Source organism: Nicotiana attenuata, unplaced genomic scaffold (assembly GCF_001879085.1).
Source record: "Nicotiana attenuata strain UT unplaced genomic scaffold, NIATTr2, whole genome shotgun sequence".
Taxonomy (NCBI): domain Eukaryota; kingdom Viridiplantae; phylum Streptophyta; class Magnoliopsida; order Solanales; family Solanaceae; genus Nicotiana; species Nicotiana attenuata.
The window spans coordinates 65,781-85,268 of record NW_017674261.1 but is presented as its reverse complement, the minus strand read 5'-3'; the positions used below and the strand labels follow the sequence as shown (position 1 = coordinate 85,268).

General features: G+C 42.4%; 1 non-coding gene across 1 annotated transcript; it reads right to left on the bottom strand.

The window, feature by feature from the left end:
* Nucleotides 1-18,654: 18,654 nt before the first annotated feature.
* Nucleotides 18,655-18,742, bottom strand: TRNAS-GCU. The gene has a single exon. It is a non-coding gene; the product is annotated as a tRNA-Ser (tRNA).
* Nucleotides 18,743-19,488: the final 746 nt, after the last annotated feature.

The window sequence follows — 19,488 nt, the reverse complement described above, 5'->3', positions numbered from 1 at the left end:
AATCAACAACTGTTGCGGCGCGCAACCCGATCCTAATATATAACAACACTGTTGCGGCGTGCAACCCGACACACGTATATTATTGTTGCAGCGTGCAACCCGATCCATAATATCATCGTTGCGGCGTGCAACCCGATCCATATATGTCATTGTTGCAGCGTGCAACCCGACCCATAGATATCATTGTTGCGGCGTGCAACCCGATCCATAAATATCATTGTTGCAGCATGCAACCCGATCCTCAGATATCATCGTTGCGGCGTGCAACCCGATCCCCAATTATCATTGTTGTGGCGTGCAACCCGATCCTCAAATATCATTGTTGCGGCGTGCAACCCGATCCTCAAATATCATTGTTGCGGCGTGCAACCCGATCCTGAAATATCACGTGGTAGGCGTACCACTCCATCCCCTTTCATAATACACGTGGTAGGCGTACCACACGCTCCCATTTCATCAATCACAATATAACAAAATAATCCCGGCTGGGGGACAACAATGTATAACTTCCCGGCAAGGAAACAACAAAATGTCAAATCAAATGTCCCGGCAAGGGAGAAACATCTATAACCGCACTGGTCCCAACATCTAACTACCGCAGCTATAACCGATCCTGTTGCAACATCTAACTGCCACAACTATAATCAATCCAGTTACGACACCTATCTACCACAACTATGATCGATCCTGTTACAACATCTAACTACCACAACTATAATCAAATTTGTTGATACACCTAACTACCTCAGCTATAACCAACCTATTACAACACTTAACTACCTCAGTTACAATAGTCATCACTCAACACAAGGAAGCATTAACCTAAGCGTCCGTAATATCAATTTAGAACACAGTACAATGGAACCACAATTCGACAATGGCCTGCCAAGGGACAACATAATGATCTTCTCTCTCCTCACTTTTACTTCACAATTCACTTCACAACTCGAGCCAATGCTCTAGAGGTTTAATTATCACTTATACTTTCGCAATTCGCTATACAACTGGAGCCAACGCTCCTCAATATCCATAAGTCACGATTCTTTCCACATCATTGCACAACAAATAGAAATAATCACCAAGGCATGAATAATACAACAAAGTCATGGAAATCACAATATAGGACCCACGGTCATGCTAGACACCAATGTATAGATACTTGTCACCATGCCTATACATCGTTCTCGACAATTAGCAAGTAGCAAATAAGACTCTACTCCTATTCCCTCAAACCAAAGTTAGACCAAACACTTACCTCGACTTTCACGGCCAAATCAATCCACAACAACTGCTTTACCTCTCGAATGCGGCCCCAACTCAATCAAATCTTTACAATAATGACTTCATAATATCAATATATGCTAAACAAATCAAACCCAATGTCTAATTATAGGTTTCCAAGCTTTCTTCCCAAAAATCCCAAAATCGCCCCCCGGGCCCGCTTGGCCAAAACACGAGGTTCGGACCAAAATCAAATCCCCCATTCACCCATGAGCCCGAATATATAATTTATTCTCAAATTCGACCCTAAAACGGGGTCTAAATCAAGAAAAAGTAAAAAGCCCTAGTTCTACCCATTTCCCCCAATTTCTACCCTAAATCACATGATTTAAGCTTAGGAATTCAATAAATAATGATGGAAAATGAAGAAAACGAGTTGGAATTTACTAACCCAAGAGGTTTTGATGAAAGGAAGCTTCAATGGATGCCTAAGGACCTTGGAGAAGAAGAAACTCGGATGTTTTTATGAAAATTTCGTGACTACACTGTTCTGAAACTTAAAAATATAACTGGGCAAAATTGCCCTTCGCGTTCGCGACAGGAGGGTCGCGTTCACGAAGGGTAGGAGCTGACAAGCCTTCACGTTCGCGAGAGGGAGAGTGCGAACGCGAAGAGGAAAATACTGGGGGTCCAAGATTTGGCCTACGCGAACGCGTGAGGCCTTATGCGAACGCGATGGGTGAGGATAATAAGCTTACGCGATCGCGAGGTATGGTATGCGAACGCAAAGGAGGAAAATCTGGGGCTTCGCGAACGCGTGAGCTTGTTCGCGAACACGAAGAGGGGGGAGGGGGGCTAAGGCAACGCGAACGCGAGATAGAGGGTGCGAACGCGAAGAAGAAAAGGTCTGTGCACCTGTTGCAGATTTTTCTGCAATTTTGCTTAGTCCAAAACCACCCCGGAAACACTCCTGAGCCCTCGGGGCTCCTAGCCAAACACATACACTAACTCAACAACATCCTACGAACTTAACCGTGCGATCAAATCGCCAAAATAACATCAAAAACAATGAATCCAACCTCAAAACCAATAGTTTTTCTTCAAACTTCATAAACTTTCAAATTTAGAACTTATAGTCCGAAACACGTCAAACGACGTCCGATTTCAACCAAACTTCACAGAAATATCTTAAATCACATATAAGACCTGTACCGGGCGCCGGAACTAAAATACAGGCCCGATACCAACACGTTCTAATCGATTTTCATTTCAATTTTCCTTAATAATTTCAGAAAAACAATTTCACAGAAAAATTCATTTCTCGGGCTCTCGACCTCGGAATTCGACTCCGGGCATATGCCCGAGTCTCATATTTTTCTACGGACCCTCCGGGACCGTCCAATCACGGGTCCGGGTCCGTTTACCCAAAACGTTGATCAAAGTCAACTTTATTATTATTAATATCAAAATTCGTAAATTTTTACACAGAATTCATATTTAAGCTTTCCGGCTACGCGCCGGGACTGCGCACGCAAATCGAGGCAAGTAAAAGTGAGGTTTTCAAAGCCTCGGAAGCACGGAATAAAAGAGAAAACAGGTGATGACCCTTTGGGTCGTCACAATGTCGCACACCGTATCGGGGTAGGATGGATGAACTGGAGGTTAACATCCAGAGTTTTGTGTGATAAGAGAGTGCCGACGATACTTAAAGGCAAGTTCTATAAAGCGGTGGTTAGACCGGCTATGATGTATGGGGCTGAGTGTTGGCCTGTTAAGAACTCACATATCCAAAAGATGAAAGTAGCAAAAATGAGGATGTTGAGGTGGATGTGCGGGCATACTAGGATGGACAAGATTAGAAATGATAATATTCGGGAGAAGGTGCACGTGGCTCCCATTGATGACAAGATGCGGGAAGCGCGGCTCAGATGGTTCGGGCATGTAATGAGGAGAAGCCCAGATGCTCCAGTAAGGAGGTGCGAGCGGCTAGTTGTGGAGGGCACGAGAAGAGGTAGAGGGCGGCCTAAGAAGTATTGGGGAGAAGTTATCAGGCAGGATATGACGAAACTTCAGATTTCCGAGGACATGACCCTAATGTTAATAATAGAGGACAGTGATCCGAGTAAGTACGAGGTAAGTGATGAACCGATGCCTCAGGATATAGATTAAGCCATTCATAATTTGCGAAAATACGGTCTAGGCGTTCTAAAATTGTATGTCCATTACGACGTTTATTGGTCCAAGTGTACCGCTACCCCTAAACCCTAAATCCAACAAGTTACAATTATTAATAAAATTATTAAACTTATCCGCTCTATTATTACTTATGGGCAGGCCTCCAAACNTTTCTTACTATCTTGAGCCGAGGGTCTTTCGAAAACCGCCTCTCTACGCCTTCGGGGTAGGGGTAAGGTCTGCGTACATACTACCCTCCCCAGACCCCACTTGTGGGATTTTACTGGGTTGTTGTTGTTGTTGTATATACATGCATATAATATACACTGTACATATACTAATACTGTATATATAACATATACTATTGGTGACAATATGGTTAAAAAAAATAGTTATACACCCATATTATCAGTAAGAAAATGGGTTGGATAATGAACTTTTTAAAAACTGGTCAAATATGGATAAGAACCATATTATCCACTTAAAAAATGTATAACTAATGGGTTTAACTTTTACATTTGTAAAGCCTCAAATTTGGGATTCCTCAAGTTTGAGAGACTAGGAATTCTCCCAAAAGTGAGATCATATTCAAGAAGTCATGGATAATATGATATCCATATTATCCTCAGGTTAATATATTTTTTTAATCCGTATTAAATATGGGTCGGATCGGATAATTTATTTATTTTTTACATTATTCGTTTTCGACCCGTCCATATCCGACCTGACCCGTCGTTTGCCGCCCCTAAGCTATAGTATGCTAGTAATATATATTTGGTGTGTATATATATATAATGCGTATACTATCCGTATGTAAATAGATTATGTTATATATTACTCCAAATGTAAAACATATATTGATGATATATACTGAGTATGCTATACGTGCATAATATAAATAATATGCGGTGAACATTATTCCAAATATAAAAAGGTATATAAATGCTATGTTTGTGTGTGCATATGTATATTTGAGGTAATATTGACTTATAGTTAATGTATTGACAATGAAAAAAATCAAAGAATTTTTTTAATTGAAAAGTGAAATTCGATCAAAGTCAATATGTCATAAATACCATACTTTTGTATAAAATGACTGAAATTTGCACTTCTAGGAACCAAAAAAAAAAAAATACATACAAGAATATTGTAGCTTGGAAAGGCCAAAGGAGAAGGAGATTGTTTAGGAAGTAATTGATTGCATTTTATGTTGATTTCCTTAATACCCTAAAAAGGATAGTCCTTTATTTTTAGGTATTTGTTTTTAGTTGGAGATTGCATTATTATGAGTTACTTTCAGAATTAGTTTCCTTATTCATAGGAAATCTACTGTATTTGAGGTATAACATTTACTATGTTTATGTTGTAAAATATGTTATTTAATTAATAGTTATAGATTGTAAAATATTTTTTCAATTCCTTCGTAATTATGAAAATTCCCCCCTTTAGCCAAATATTAAAGTTTCAATATAACAATTTGGTACTTTGTAGCCAAAATTATTTTGCCTAAAAATATAGCACAAATCAACGCAAATATCTCCCTCTCTCTCTCTCCTATTCTTATGGTTTTCTTCTCCTTCTTCCTAAATTTTTCTCCCAATTCTCTTATTCTGTCCCAAATCTCTCTCTCATTTTACTCCTCCGATAATTTCTCTATTAGGTTTCATCTTCATCTTTTTTGGGGGGTAGTACTCTATATCGGGTCTATTTTCTTTTAGTCTCAATTTTTTCTAGGTGAACTATGTAGAAGATGGAAGTATACGGTAAAAATCGGGCTCGTCCACGACATGATAGATCAGGCTCGGAACATGAGGGACTAACAATTGACCCCTAGTCTCACCGGTCTAGAACCCAAGATCGGAATGTCCGTCCTCGAGAACATTGAGTCCGTGATCCCGGAATCGACCCTGACCTCAAACGAGCTCGAGGAAACATTGTTAGTGTAACCAACAGAAGTACGAAATAACAGAAGGCCGAAATATCCGTGACCAGTTGGATATTACGGCGAAAATCTCGGCACGTATCAATAAGGAACCGGCAAATCAGCAAATCAGGAGATTTTTACCTTTTAGAGAATTGTACCTAAAGTAGGACTCCCCTACTATATAAAGGGGGTCTAATTACTTGTAAAGCACACATTATAACACGCATTCCAAAGCAATATACTATTTTTCTCTTTAAGCTCTTATTTTAGCTGTATCTTGATATCGATCGAAGTGCATCTAGTCCAAGGGTAACTAACCTCCCTAGACTGTAACTGTTCAATTCAAGTGGTTAGAATTTACTTTATCGTTGATTATTTTAATTGCAGTTTACTTTATCGCTTTGTGTCAAATTAATCTACATATCCTTAAAACCACTTATAAATTCAATCGTTATCCGATTTTGAGAGTAAACAGTTTGGCGCCCACAGTGGGGCTAAGAATAATAGTGGTTATTTGATACAAATTTTTATAACCCACTCTATTTTACACTTGTTCTCTGAAGTGTCTCTGATTTCAGGTTAAAACTAAAAATGTCGGACTCTCAATCTGCACCACTACATGTTGACAATGAGTCCGGCCACCATGGCGAAAAAGACAACATAGCACCCGGAAAAGAGGTGCCCCCAGTCGACCTCGGCGGAGCCCCGGCCGCAGACCCGATCGACGTTAGCTCACATGTGGCCATCAACGCAAATTTGCCCACCGATCCTGAGGACAGCATCCGCAGAGATGTCCGATCGGTTGAGCAAAACACACACATCGACAAAGATGGTGGAATCAATTTGTGGGTAATCTTTGAAATATTACAGGCTCAACAGGCGGCAATAGCCCAACTCCAGAAAGGATTGAGCCCAAACCATCCCGGGAAGTCGTCCACAGAGATGAACCGGTCTCAAGGAGATCAAATGAGAAGGAGTCGGGGACCAACCCGATAATCATGAAGTGCTCGAAGAACTAACGAAACGGATAGAGTCGGGGGAGAAAAAAATCGAGGCAAACGATAAGAAGGTGAAAACCTACAATTCCATGGTTGATAAAATCCCAGGAGCGCCGCCGATATTGAAGAGCCTGGACTCCAAGAAATTCGTGCAAAAGCCTTTTCGTCCGAACGCAACTCCCAAACCGATCCCTAAGAAGTTCTGCATGCCCGAGATCCCTATGTATAACGGAACGACTGACCCAAACGAGCATGTTACCTCCTACACATGCGCCATCAAAGGGAATGACTTGGAGGATGATGAGATCGAATCTGTCTTGCTAAAGAAATTCGGAGAGACCCTGTCAAATGGAGCTATGATATGGTATCACAACTTACCTCCTAATTCTATTGAATCATTTGCTATGCTTGCAGATTCTTTCGTGAAGGCACACGCCGGGACTATCAAGGTCGAGACCAGGAAGTCGAACATTTTCAAAATAAAACAGAAGGATAATGAAATGCTCAGAGAGTTCGTGTCCCGGTTTCAAATGGAAAGGATGGATTTGCCACCGGTCCCTGATGATTGGGCTGTTCAAGCTTTCACCCAAGGACTCAATGTTCGAAGCTCGGTGGCTTCGCAACAGTTGAAGCAGAATCTAATAGAGTATCTGGCTGTTACTTGGGCTGATGTGCATAACCGATACCAATCAAAAATCAGAGTCGAAGATGATAACCTTGGGGCTCCTTCCGGGTCCGTTTATCCTGTCAGACCCATCGACAGAGTCAAAAGAGATATCGACCTTGAACCAAGGTCAAATAGGGATTGATTCCAGCCGTACAATGGAGATCGAAGAAGCAGTGGTTCCGGACAGAATTCCATACATAATGAAAGAAGAAATGATCGAGGTTAGAGCACCCGGAGACTCATGAGCAAGAACGATTTCGACAGGCCTATCGGGCCTAAAGAAGCACCAAGGTTATTGGAATATAACTTTAATGTGATGCTGCTGCCATCGTAACAGCTATCAGACGCGTCAAGGACACCAAATGGCCTCGACCTCTACAATCAAATCCAGCCCAAAGGGATAGGATAATTAGCTTAATCTATGCATATTTTGATGTATATTACCTCACATTTTGCTCATGTCTCGTAGATTTGAGATGTATGATATAATGATTTGTGCTAATTTGTGGTATTTCTATGTGTAGGAATCATTCGGATGCGATTTGGGACAAAAGTGCGCGAATTGGAGCGAAAATGGGACGAAAAGGCAAAAGTGAAAATTTGAGGGCCACAGGCAGCATGGGGCGCTGCCTGTGGCACACTTTATAGAAGGCTTGAGAAGTTGAGCGTCAGGGCCAGCAGCCCACGCTGACTTGGACGCTCAAAACGTGAACACTTCCTAATTCGACTAGGACTCGGTTTTTTCGACCCTAAGACGCCCCAACTCATATAAAAGCCAACCTAAACCTATTTTGAAGTGGAGGACGTGACTTTGGGAGAGGAACAAAAGTATGAAACACTCGGGACCACGGATTTGATCAATTCTTCCATTCTACTTCTAGTATTCATTGATTTTATGTTTGAAAATATTATTTTTGATGATTGTATGAACATGAGTGGCTAAGAACCCTATTGTTCTGGGGTCATGGGTGCTACATGAATGTTAATGTTTGAAGTTTAAATTGACGAATTTGATTTTATCATATTGGGTTATTTATTTAATTTTATTTTTAATTATTTTGCTGAGTAGCTAACAGTAAAACACTATCTACGAGTTTAGTGTTGGACTCGAAAGTGAGAATTCTAGAACGCATATAGAATTAAATAGAGCAGGTTCTTGAACCCGGGCATCGGGGAACAGATTCACAATTAGGATAGAAATATACCTAATTGCCTTGATTGGTTGAAATACAGGAAGTGTAAATGCATTCTTGTTAATCTTAATTCTATAGAAATATAGGCATTAAGAGTAAGAACTCAACAAATTCTTATGAGTAATATCAACCCTGTTAATCAACAATCCAGATAAATCAATTAGTCATTTTAAGCCAAGAATGCAACATGATTGCCAGCTAACCTGTGACCCTAGAATATCCTCTCCTACTGATTGTTATCTGGAATTGCTTAAGTGCTGTGGTTGGTTTCTATTTATTTCATTGTTTGATAGTTTCAGGTAGTAAATTAGTCACTTATATATTTTGTGAGAAATCTCTTGAATCGATAAGTTGTTTGAGTTTGAATTAGTCAAAAGTTAATCATAAGTCTTCGTGGGAACTATACTCTACTCACTACTCTATTACTTGACGATCATGTATACTTGCATGAGTGTGTTTGGTCGCAAAAGGATCCTAACCAAATTTGCAAATATCATGGCACTCACGACCATAGAACGGAGGATTGCCGACAGTTAACGGAGGAGGTAGCCCGATTATTCAACAGCGGGCACCTTCGAGAATTTCTGAGCGACCGAGCCAAGAATCATTTCAGAAATACGGATTCCAATAAAAAAACTGAACAAGAAGAACCTCAACACGTCATTAACATCGGTGGGGTCGATGTTCCCCAAGGGTCGATGTTAAAACGCACCAAAGTATCCAGCACCAGGAAAAAACGGACTCGAGATTACACAACAGAAGGAACTTTATCTTTCAACGACGAGGACACAAAAGGGATCGTGCAGCCCCACAATGATGCACTGGTAATATCTGTACTCATAAATAAATCTCGAGTTAAGCGTGTATTAATTGATCCAGGTAGCTCGGCCAACATCATCCGGTCGAGAGTCATAGAATAACTCGGTCTACAAGATCAATTCTTGCCTGCAGTCCGAGTTCTGAATGGATTCATTATGGCATGTGAAACCACTAAGGGGGGAGATAACATTACCAGTGAATTCCGCCGGGACCATCCAGGAGGCCAAGTTTTATGTGATCGAAGGAGACATGAGGTACAACGCCCTGTTCAGGAGGCCATGGATCCACAACATGAGGGCAGTGCCCTCAACTCTTCACCATGTGTTAAAATTCCCAACGCCAGGAAGGATTAAAACAATCTACGGAGAACAACCAGCCGCAAAAGGAATATTTGCAGTCGAAGAGGTGGTTCCGATATCAGCACTCGCAACGTCAAAGGAACCAAGTTCGGGTACAAAGAAAGAGACTAACTAGCAATTACCGATGACGACCACGACCCAATAGGATAAACAGGGGACTGATGAAGACGATAATACGAGGTTCCTAGATCTTTTATAGTCCTGACGATTCCGACGCTACTAAATCAACGATCGAGGAGCTGGAACAGGTCATATTGATCGAGCATCTACCCGATCGGAAGGTATACCTAGGCATGGGGTTAACTCCCGAGCTCAGGAAAAAACTCATTCAATTTCTTATAGCTAACATAGATTATTTCGCTTGGTCCCATCTTGATATGACAGGGATCCCACCGGAGATAACAACTCACAAGCTAAGCCTGGACCCGAAATTCCACCCGGTCTCCTTAAAATAGGGTCCATTCGGAAGGTTAAATACCCGAATTGGTTAGCAAATGTAGTAGTCCCTAAAAAAGGGAACAAATTAAGAATGTGTGTAGACTATAAGGATTTGAATAAGGCGTATCCCAAGGACTCTTTCCCTTTGCCCAACATGATCGCATGATCGATGCCACGACCGACCACGAGATCCTCAATTTCCTCGGCGCTTACTCCGGGTACAACTAAAGATGGGTGAACCCGGATGATCAGGGAAAAACCTCTTTAATCACTAAGTATGGCACCAATTGCTATAACGTGATGCCATTCGGACTAAAAAATGCCGGTGCCACTTATCAACGCCTAGTAAACCGGATGTTCGAGGAACAAATAGGAAAATCAATGGAAGTTTACATTAACGATATGTTGGTTAAGTCCCTGTGAGTAGAGGACCATTTAAAACATTTGCAGGAAACCTTCAGCATATTGAAGAAGTACAGTATGAAGCTGAACCCGGAAAAATATGCGCTTGGAGTCGGATCAGGTAAATTCCTCGGATTCATGGTATCCAACCATGGAATCGAGATCAACCCCGACAAGATCAAATCCATCGAAGATATTACGGTGGTGGACAACGTGAAGGCCGTGCAAAGGTTGACCGGGCGCATAGCCGCCCTGGGGCGATTCATCTCGAGGTCCTCCGATAAGAGCCACCGATTCTTCTCGCTACTGAAGAAGAAAAATAACTTCTTGTAGACCCCGGAATGCCAACGAGCCTTGGAGGAACTCAAGAGATATTTATCGAGTCCACCACTGCTTCCCACGCTGAAGGGAGACGAACAACTATACCTATACTTGGCAGTATCGGAGATAATGGTAAGTGGAGTCCTGGTCCGGGAGGAGCAAGGTGCGCAATTTCCAATTTACTATGTTAGCAGGACTCTAGATGAGGCCAAAACTAGGTACCCCCAACTAGAAAAATTGGCGCTCGCCTTGCTAAGCACCTCTAGGAAACTGAAAAGATATTTTCAATGCCATCCTATATGTGTTGTGACTACTTACCTATTGCAAAATATAATGCATAAACCCGAACTCTCGGGAAGATTGGCCAAATGGGTCGTGGAAATCAGCGGGTACGATATTGAATATCGACCCCGGACAGCCATTAAATCTCAAATTTTGGGAGATTTCATGGTCGACTTTACGCCGGCCCTAATACCCGAGGTCGAAAGAGAATTGTTCGTAAACTCGGGACGTCTCTGGACCCTCTTTATGGACGGCGCCTCGAATGCAAAAACGTCCGTACTTGGCATCGTATTGAAGCCACCAAAAGGCAATGTAGTTAGATAATCTGTTAGGACTGTGAAATTGACTAACAACGAGGCCGAATATGAGGCCATGATTACAGGTCTCGAACTAGCTACAGGCTTAGGGGCGAAGGTGATCGAAGCTAAGTGCGACTCCCTTCTCGTGGTGAACTAAGTTAATGGGACATTCGAGGTCAGAGAAGAACGAATGCAAAGGTACCTGGATAAGTTGCAGGTAACATTACATCGGTTCAAGGAGTGGACTTTACAACACGTAACACGAGATCAAAACAGCGAGGCCGATGCCCTTGCTAACTTAGGGTCATCGGTCAAAGACGACGATCTCAACTTGGGGGCAGTCGTGCAACTCATGAGATCGATAGTGGAAGAAGGTCATGCCGAGATAAACTCTACAAACCTAACTTGGGATTGGAGAAACAAATATGTAGAATATCTGAAGACTGTTGCCCTCAGATCCAAAAGAATCGAGGGCCCTGTGTACGAAGGCAACCCGGTTTAGCTTGTCCGAAGACGGAACCTTGTTAAGAAGAACGTTCGATGGTCCACTAGCGATATGTCTAGGAATGGGAGATACTGAATACGTCCTGAGGGAAGTTCACGAGGGCACCTGCGAAAATCATTCAAGCATCGAATCGTTAGTTTGAAATATAATCAGAGCCGGCTACTACTGGATCGACATGGAAAAGGACGCAAAGGAGTTTGTACGAAAATGTGATGGGTGCCAAAGACACGCTCCGATGATTCATAAACCCGATGAGCCACTGCATTCAATTTTGTCACCATGGCCGTTCATGAAATGGGGAATGGACATCGTCGGCCCCCTTCCATGGGCACCCGGTAAGGCTCAATTTATATTGTTTATGACTGACTATTTTTCTAAGTGGGTGGAAGCCCATGCGTACGAGAAGGTCAGGGAGAAGGAACTCATCGATTTCATTTGGGACCAAATCATATGCCGGTTTAGAATGCCGACCGAGATCGTGTGCGACAATGGGAAACAATTCATCGGTAGCAAAGTAAGCAAGTTTCTTAAAGACTACAAGATCAAAAGGATCCTATCAACACCCTACCACCCTAGTGGGAACGGACAAGGAGAATCGACCAACATGACCATAATCCAAAACCTCAAAAAGAGGTTAACCGACGCCAAAGGAAAATGGAAGAAAATCTTGCCCGAAGTCGTATGGGCATAACGTACGACCTCAAAATCCACCACCGGGGCCACCCTGTTTTTGTGCTGGTCTACGACACTGAAGCCCTAATACCGATTGAACTCAGAGAACCAAGTCTTAGGTTCCGATACACGACCAAGTAATCGAACGACGAGGGCATGAATACGAGCCTTGAGCTATTGGACGAAAGGCGCGAAGCCACCCTTGTTCGGTTAGCCGCCCAAAAATAACGGATCGATAGATATTACAATCGAAGGGCCAACCTTCGACACTTCAATATCGGGGACTTAGTATTAAGGAAAATCACACTAAGCACCCAAAACCCGAACGAAGAGAAGCTAGGGCCGAACTGGGAAGGACCATATCAAATTATTGAGATCACTGGAAAGGGATCCTACAAACTCGGAACCATGAACGGCGAGCAACTACCGAACAACTGTAATATAACTCACTTGAAACGATATTACCGCTAAGGTACGACACCATTCGTTTCTTTTATTTACATTTTTTGAACTAACATTTCCATGTAACCAGCAAAGAATGGTACAAATTTTTAGGTCTAAAAGCACGCGTTGCACTCTTTTTCCCTTGAACCAGTTTTGTCCCAAATGGGTTTTCAGGCAAGGTTTTTAACGAGGCAACAGTGGATCATACTAACTTAGAATAGAAGGTCGGTCATGAACCGGTGTCAAAGATCGCATCAACAATATCCGAGGCTTCTCTCTATGATCAACCTCGAATACTGGGGGGCATTACCCTCGGATATCGACTTTAGCAAGGAAAGAAAACTTCGTGATTGAATGGTCTCGTCGATATGATTTATTGTAAGGCCAGATGGTCAAATGAACCGTGCCTGCATAGACTGCTCGAGCCCTGGCACAAAGCATGTACACATGTATAACTATTATGCACAAGAATAAGAAGAAGTCTCTTCCTTGCGGATAAATACCCTGTCCCTTAAAATTTGTCTTGCATTTCTTAAGGAATTTCCTACATCCGATCCCCTAAGCGTATCGAGACCAAGGGCCATCTTAATCCGAGTTCAAACATTCACTCTCACTCGGGAACTGCCGTCCGGAAAACAACGGTCCGGGCTATCAAATCGGGGGCACAAGACCTATTAGGCAACGCCCGAATTTTAAAGGCTTCGGCCATCCCCACTCGGGACTGTTATCTTAGGCAAGCCCAGATAACTTGGGATGACAAGCCCACTAGGCAGCGCCCAGACTAAAAAGGCTACGGCCATATTAAAATGGCTCGGAGACGTCCGAGACCCGTAACAAAAATAACAAGGTCTTAAAATTTCTTAACCGGTTCTAAAGGCTACCCTCTGCAAACTATAGTCTAAGTACGTTGGGGAAAGATTTCCGCTCACTTCGAATCCCCATGATGCCTTAAACAAAATAATGTTAAAGGCAGGACTTGTTCGAACCTCCGAACATAATCTAACTATTTCGTGCTAAGGCATTTTAGTCTTTTCAAATACAAACAATAAAGCAAAGGAAAAAACTCAGAAATTGTTAAAGGGAAAAAAGCTTTATATACATATCAAAAGATTTTTATAAAGGTACAAAAAACAAAGAAAAAATGTACAAGACGTTTAGGCGGCCCCTCGTCACCAGGACCTTCGGGGTCTCCCCCACCATCATACTCGCTCAAAACCTCAGAATCTTCATCATCCTCGGGATAAGCCAGCTTCTTGGACTCGGCTTCGAGCACTTTGGCACTCTTAATTTCGGCCGACAGGTCGAAACCCCGAGAATGATTTTCCTCAAGGGCCTCCCCCTTCGGGATTGCTACTTCATGTGCTCGACGATAGACTTTGCTCGCTCCTGGGCAGCCTCGGCATCAGCCTTATATTGGGAGACGATCTTGTCGGCATCAGGTGTAACCACCTCGGCCATCGCCTTGGCCGTCTCAAGCTCCTTGGACAGAATTCCTCGATCGATGACGGCCAAACATAGCTGAGACTGGAGCTCTTCAATCCTTTTGGTCTTTACCAAGGCTTTTTCCTTTGCAGCTCGAAGCTGGACCTCAGTCGAAGCTAGTTGTGCCCGGGCAGTTTCCTTTTCCGAGGCCAAACGGTCCATTTTGCTTTTCCATTCTTCGGCCTCAACCTTTAGCACATCCATCTCTGCCCGAGGCTGGTCGATCCGATCAAGATTCTTTTGGACCTATGGGTTCGGAGCGTTAGTCACCGAGTCTAGTTCATTGTCACTAACCTCAAAGACTTTTACCTTTTCCACCAGGTCGGCGTGCTCCTTCCGAGCCGCCTCTAGCTCAGCTTGGAGGTTGTTAACCTCCCCCTCACGTTGCTCGCTGAGAAGCATCTAGGCGTCTCTCTTCTCAGTGAGCCCTCAAATCTTGGCCTCATACTTGTTGAGCTCTTCCCGATATTGGAGAAATGTCTCGTGATGAAGCACCGAAGCCTACAAAGCAAAGAAAAAAGTTATGGTTATCTACAAATTAATCTAAGGAAAGATTAGAAGTCATCGGGAGGCATAAAAAAATACCCGGTCTAACGCCTGTTGTGCTTCGTTGAACAGACAGGGCGCATTCAACGACGATAGCCTTTGCGCACTCAAACCCTTAGAATCTTCATCATCCTCGGGATAATCTAGCTTCTTGGCCTCGACTTCAAGCACTTTGGCACTCTCAATTTTGGCCGACAAGTCGAAACCCCGAGCATGATTTTCCTCAAGGGCCTCCCTTCGAGATTGCTGCTTTGTGTGCTCGACGATAGCCTTTGCTCGCTCCTGGGCAGCCTCTGCATCGGCCTTATATTGGGACACGATCTCTTCGGCATCACCTTTAACCACCTCAGCCACCGCCTTGGCCGTCTCAAGCTCCTTGGCAAGAATCCTCGATCGATGACGGCCAAACTTAGCTGACACTGGAGCTCTTCAATCCTTTTGGTTTTCACCAAGGCTTTTTGCTTTGCAGCTCGAAGCTGGACCTCAACCGAAGCCAGTTGTGCTCGGGCAGTTTCCTTTTCCGAGGCCAAGCGATCTATTTTGCTTTTCCATTCTTCGACCTCGACCTTTAGAACATCCATCTCTGCCAGAAGCTGGTCGATCCGATCAAAATTCTTTTGGACCTGCGGGTTTGGAGTGTTCGTCACCGAGTCTAGTTCATCGTCACTAACCTCAAAGACTTTTACCTTTTCCATCAGGTCGGCGTGCTCCTTCCGAGCCGCCTCTAGCTCAGCTTGGAGGTTCTTAGCCTCCCCCTCACGTTGCTTGCTGAGAAGCTTGTAGGCATCCCTCTTCTTAGTAAGCCCTCGAATCTTGGCCTCATACTGGTTGAGCTCTTCCCGATATTGGAGAAAAGTCTCGTGATGAAGCACCGAAGCCTACAAAGCAAAGAAAAAAGTTGTGGTTATCTACAAATTAATCTAAGGAAAGATTAGAAGTCATCGACAGGCATATAAAGTTACCCAGTTTAACGCATGTTGTGCTTCGTTGAACAGGCAGGGCGCGTCCACCTCGTTCATCTTGTCTTGGTCCTCCTCGATCACCAAGCACCGAAGGTAATTGGCCACCCCTAACAGGGCAGAGAGAACCCGGGCATCTTCCAGAATGGACATAATGATTGACCGCTTCCGGTCAAGATTTGCACTCGGAGCTGGAAACCGGTTTACTAGTTTCGGACTTCAGGAAGGCCCGCTTGTTCCCGAAGATGGGATTTTCCTTGTCATCGGTAAGTCACCCAACCCTGTGACGTCCTCCGTGGCGGTAGATTCTACGCCATCAAAAAAGTTGTGAAAGGGGTTTGCCGCCCCTTGGGGCCCCTCGCTTGGGCGTCCTTTCAGCATCTGAGCCTCGTTAAACATGGACTCAGTGAACAAAGGCGACTCGGAGAGGTCTATCACCCCGAGCGCATCCTTCGGGGCATTACCCGCTGCCCCGAAAGCATTGGCCACGGCCTCCTTGTCGGCCTTCCTAACTTGAGGCAAAACGGTCTCACATCCTTCTGGTTCGGAAGCTTCGGCCAAGGCCTCCTCATCGGCCTCCCTGAGTTGAGGCAATTCAGATTCGCCTCTCACTGGTTCGGAGGCCCCTTGCCCCTCAAGCTGCGACGGCACTTGGGCCACCAGATGATACTCTTCTTCTTCTTCGGACTCGTCCCTCAAGTGGTGGAGTAAGTCCGATGAGGGCGTTCGGGCACTGGTACTTTCTTTGGATTTGCACACCAGCCTCCTCCTCGGGTTCTTCTTTTTCGAGTTCGGAGAACTCGGAGCCCGTTTTCTCTTCTTCTCCTCACACTGTCTCGGAGCAGGAGACTCGGCAGGGAAATCCTCGTCACCGGATGGAGGCCTCATTGCGACATCCTTGGATAAACCTGCAAAGGGAAAACTGAATAGATTAGAACCCAGCAACATAAAAAAGACCCAAGTATTACTTACTCAGGAAAGGAATTTCACCGTGAGAACGGGCATCCCACCGGCCCTTCGAATCGAGAACAATGAGTCTGTGATCTCGGAATCGAACCTGACCCCGAACGAGCTCGAGGAAACATTTTCAGTGTAACCAACAGAAGACCGAAATAGCAAAAGGCCGAAATATCCATGACCGGTCAGATATTACGGCGGGAATCTCGGCACGTACCAATAAGGAACCGACAAATCAGCAAATGAGGAGATTTTTACCTTTTATAGAATTGTACCTAAAATAGGACTCCCCTGCTATATAAAGGGGGTCTAATTACTTGTAAATCACACATTATATCACGCATTCCAAAGCAATATACTATTTTTCTCTTTAAGCTCTTATTTTAGCTGTATCTTGATTTCGATCGAAGTGCATCTAGTCCAAGGGTGACTAACCTCCCTAGACTGTAACTATTCAATTCAAGTGGTTAGAATTTACTTTATCATTGATTATTTCAATGACAGTTTACTTTACCACTTTGTGTCGAATTAATCCACGTATCCTTAAAACCACTTACAAATTCAATTGTTAGCCGATTTTGAGGGTAAACAATGAAAAAAAATTTGCGTAGAAAAAATTGGAATTGGCATTTATATCATAAATTTAGCCGTATCTTGTATACAGTTGTTGGCATACTCAATGTATATCATGAACTTAATTGTAGAACCTACATGTAAATCTATCATTATTGCATGCAGGGTGGATTTAGGTTATGCCAAGCGGTGTCACGTGATACCTCTTCGCCGGAAAATTTTACAAGATATGCGTAGGTGCAATATGGAAAAAAATAATTTCACGTATATTTACTTTAAAGTGACACCACATGATGTTAAATACTTAGTGGCTCGCTACTCAAACACTATATTTTTATTATAAATGTCAAGGGATCGAACCTACACATGTATATGTTTATGTGTAAGCTTTTAAATAAGACCTTACTTTTTAATACTCTCAAGAAACCAATTGGTACTAAACATTTCGACGCTTCCGGAAATCATATTTAAGTATATAAATGAATTTAGAATATAATTTTGAAAAACTATTTGTTATCCTTTGTGACTTGTCATCTCTCTCATCATCTACGCCAACTTTCGTGGGTCATCGACCGTTATAAGTTGTCTTGTTATTATTTCGTTTATATTCACGTAGAGATATTGATAACACACATAGAGCTAATGGTATTTCAGGAACAAATATATACGGAATAGAAAGATTTCAACCTCCCAAGTAAAGAACTGTTATAAATAATGAAGAAACTAGTAGATTCAGATATGAAGCAAAGTAAAATAAACCAAATCTGATACCTGAATATTCGGTTTGATACCCTGCTACTAACTCTTCTTCTGCTTCTGGTAAATCAAAAGGTAATCTTTCACACTGGGCTAGAGAAGAAATTAGAAAAACGATAAACCCGATGGGTTGACGCCACAAATTCCACCCCTAAAAACCATATTTTGACTACGCTTCCACTATATCAACTGTACTCAAACTGTTAGATAATCATAGTCGATGATAACATCAGTGTGCCCACGCTATTACAGAACCGTACGTGAGATTTTCACCTCATACGGCTCCTCAGAGGTCACAAATAAATCTAAGGACCCTTTCCTGTAGTTTATCTTGATATGTTTGTCAGATAGAGTCAAAATCTATCCTAAGGTCCCAAATTAGACCGATGAAATTCTGTCTGCTATATTTTAAACTAATAAATACGGGCTTCTGAATTGATCTCATTTTTTAAGAATTTTCATTTTCTTTGTAGATTAATAACCTTATCATTAAATAAAATGCGCTTTATAGCAATATCACATATACATTTCAACCTCGAATTTTTAATTACGAAAAAAATTAGAGAGTCCATTAGTTCATGAATCATGACAAAAAAATTTTCTCTCGAAATAGATATAAGAACAAAGGATTTCAAAATTTGAAAAAAAATCAAAGTCATCAACGGAAAGAGAGGGATTCGAACCCACGGTACGATTAACTCGTACAACGGATTAGCAATCCGCCGCTTTAGTCCACTCAGCCATCTCTCCCAATTGAAAAAGATAATTACTACATGAGATAACACCTAAGATAAAGGAAAGAATCTTTCTTTCTTTCTTTTCTTCTTTCTATATTATATAGAGATGTACAACTTTTATCATCAATTTCCTTTATTTCTTTATCTAAAGTAAAGGAATGGCTCAGAGGAGCCAAGAATATCAAGAAAAATAAAGAAGACCTCTTTTCTTTGTCTTGATTTTGATCGAAAGGACCCTTTTATTCTCATGGCCTGGAGAAAAACGATAAACCCGATGGGTTGACGCCACAAATTTCACCCCCAAAAACCATATTTTGACTGCGCTTCCACTATATCAACTGTACTTAAACTGTTAGATAATCATAGTCGATGATAACATCACTGTGCCCATCGCTATTACAGAACCGTACGTGAGATTTTAACCTCATACGGCTCCTCAGAGGTCACAAATAAATCTAAGGACCCTTTCCTATTCTTTATCTTGATATGTTTGTCAGATAGAGTCAAAATCTATCCTAAGGTCCCAAATTAGACCGATGGAATTCTGTCTGCTATATTTTAAACTAATAAATACGGTCTTCTGAATTGATCTCATCTTTTAAGAATTTTTATTTTTCTTTGTTGATTAATAACCTTATCATTAAATAAAATGCGTTTTATAGCAATATCACATATACATTTCAATCTCGATTTTTTAATTACGAAAAAAATTAGAGAGTCCATTAGTTCATGAATCATGAAGAAAAATTTCTCTCTCGA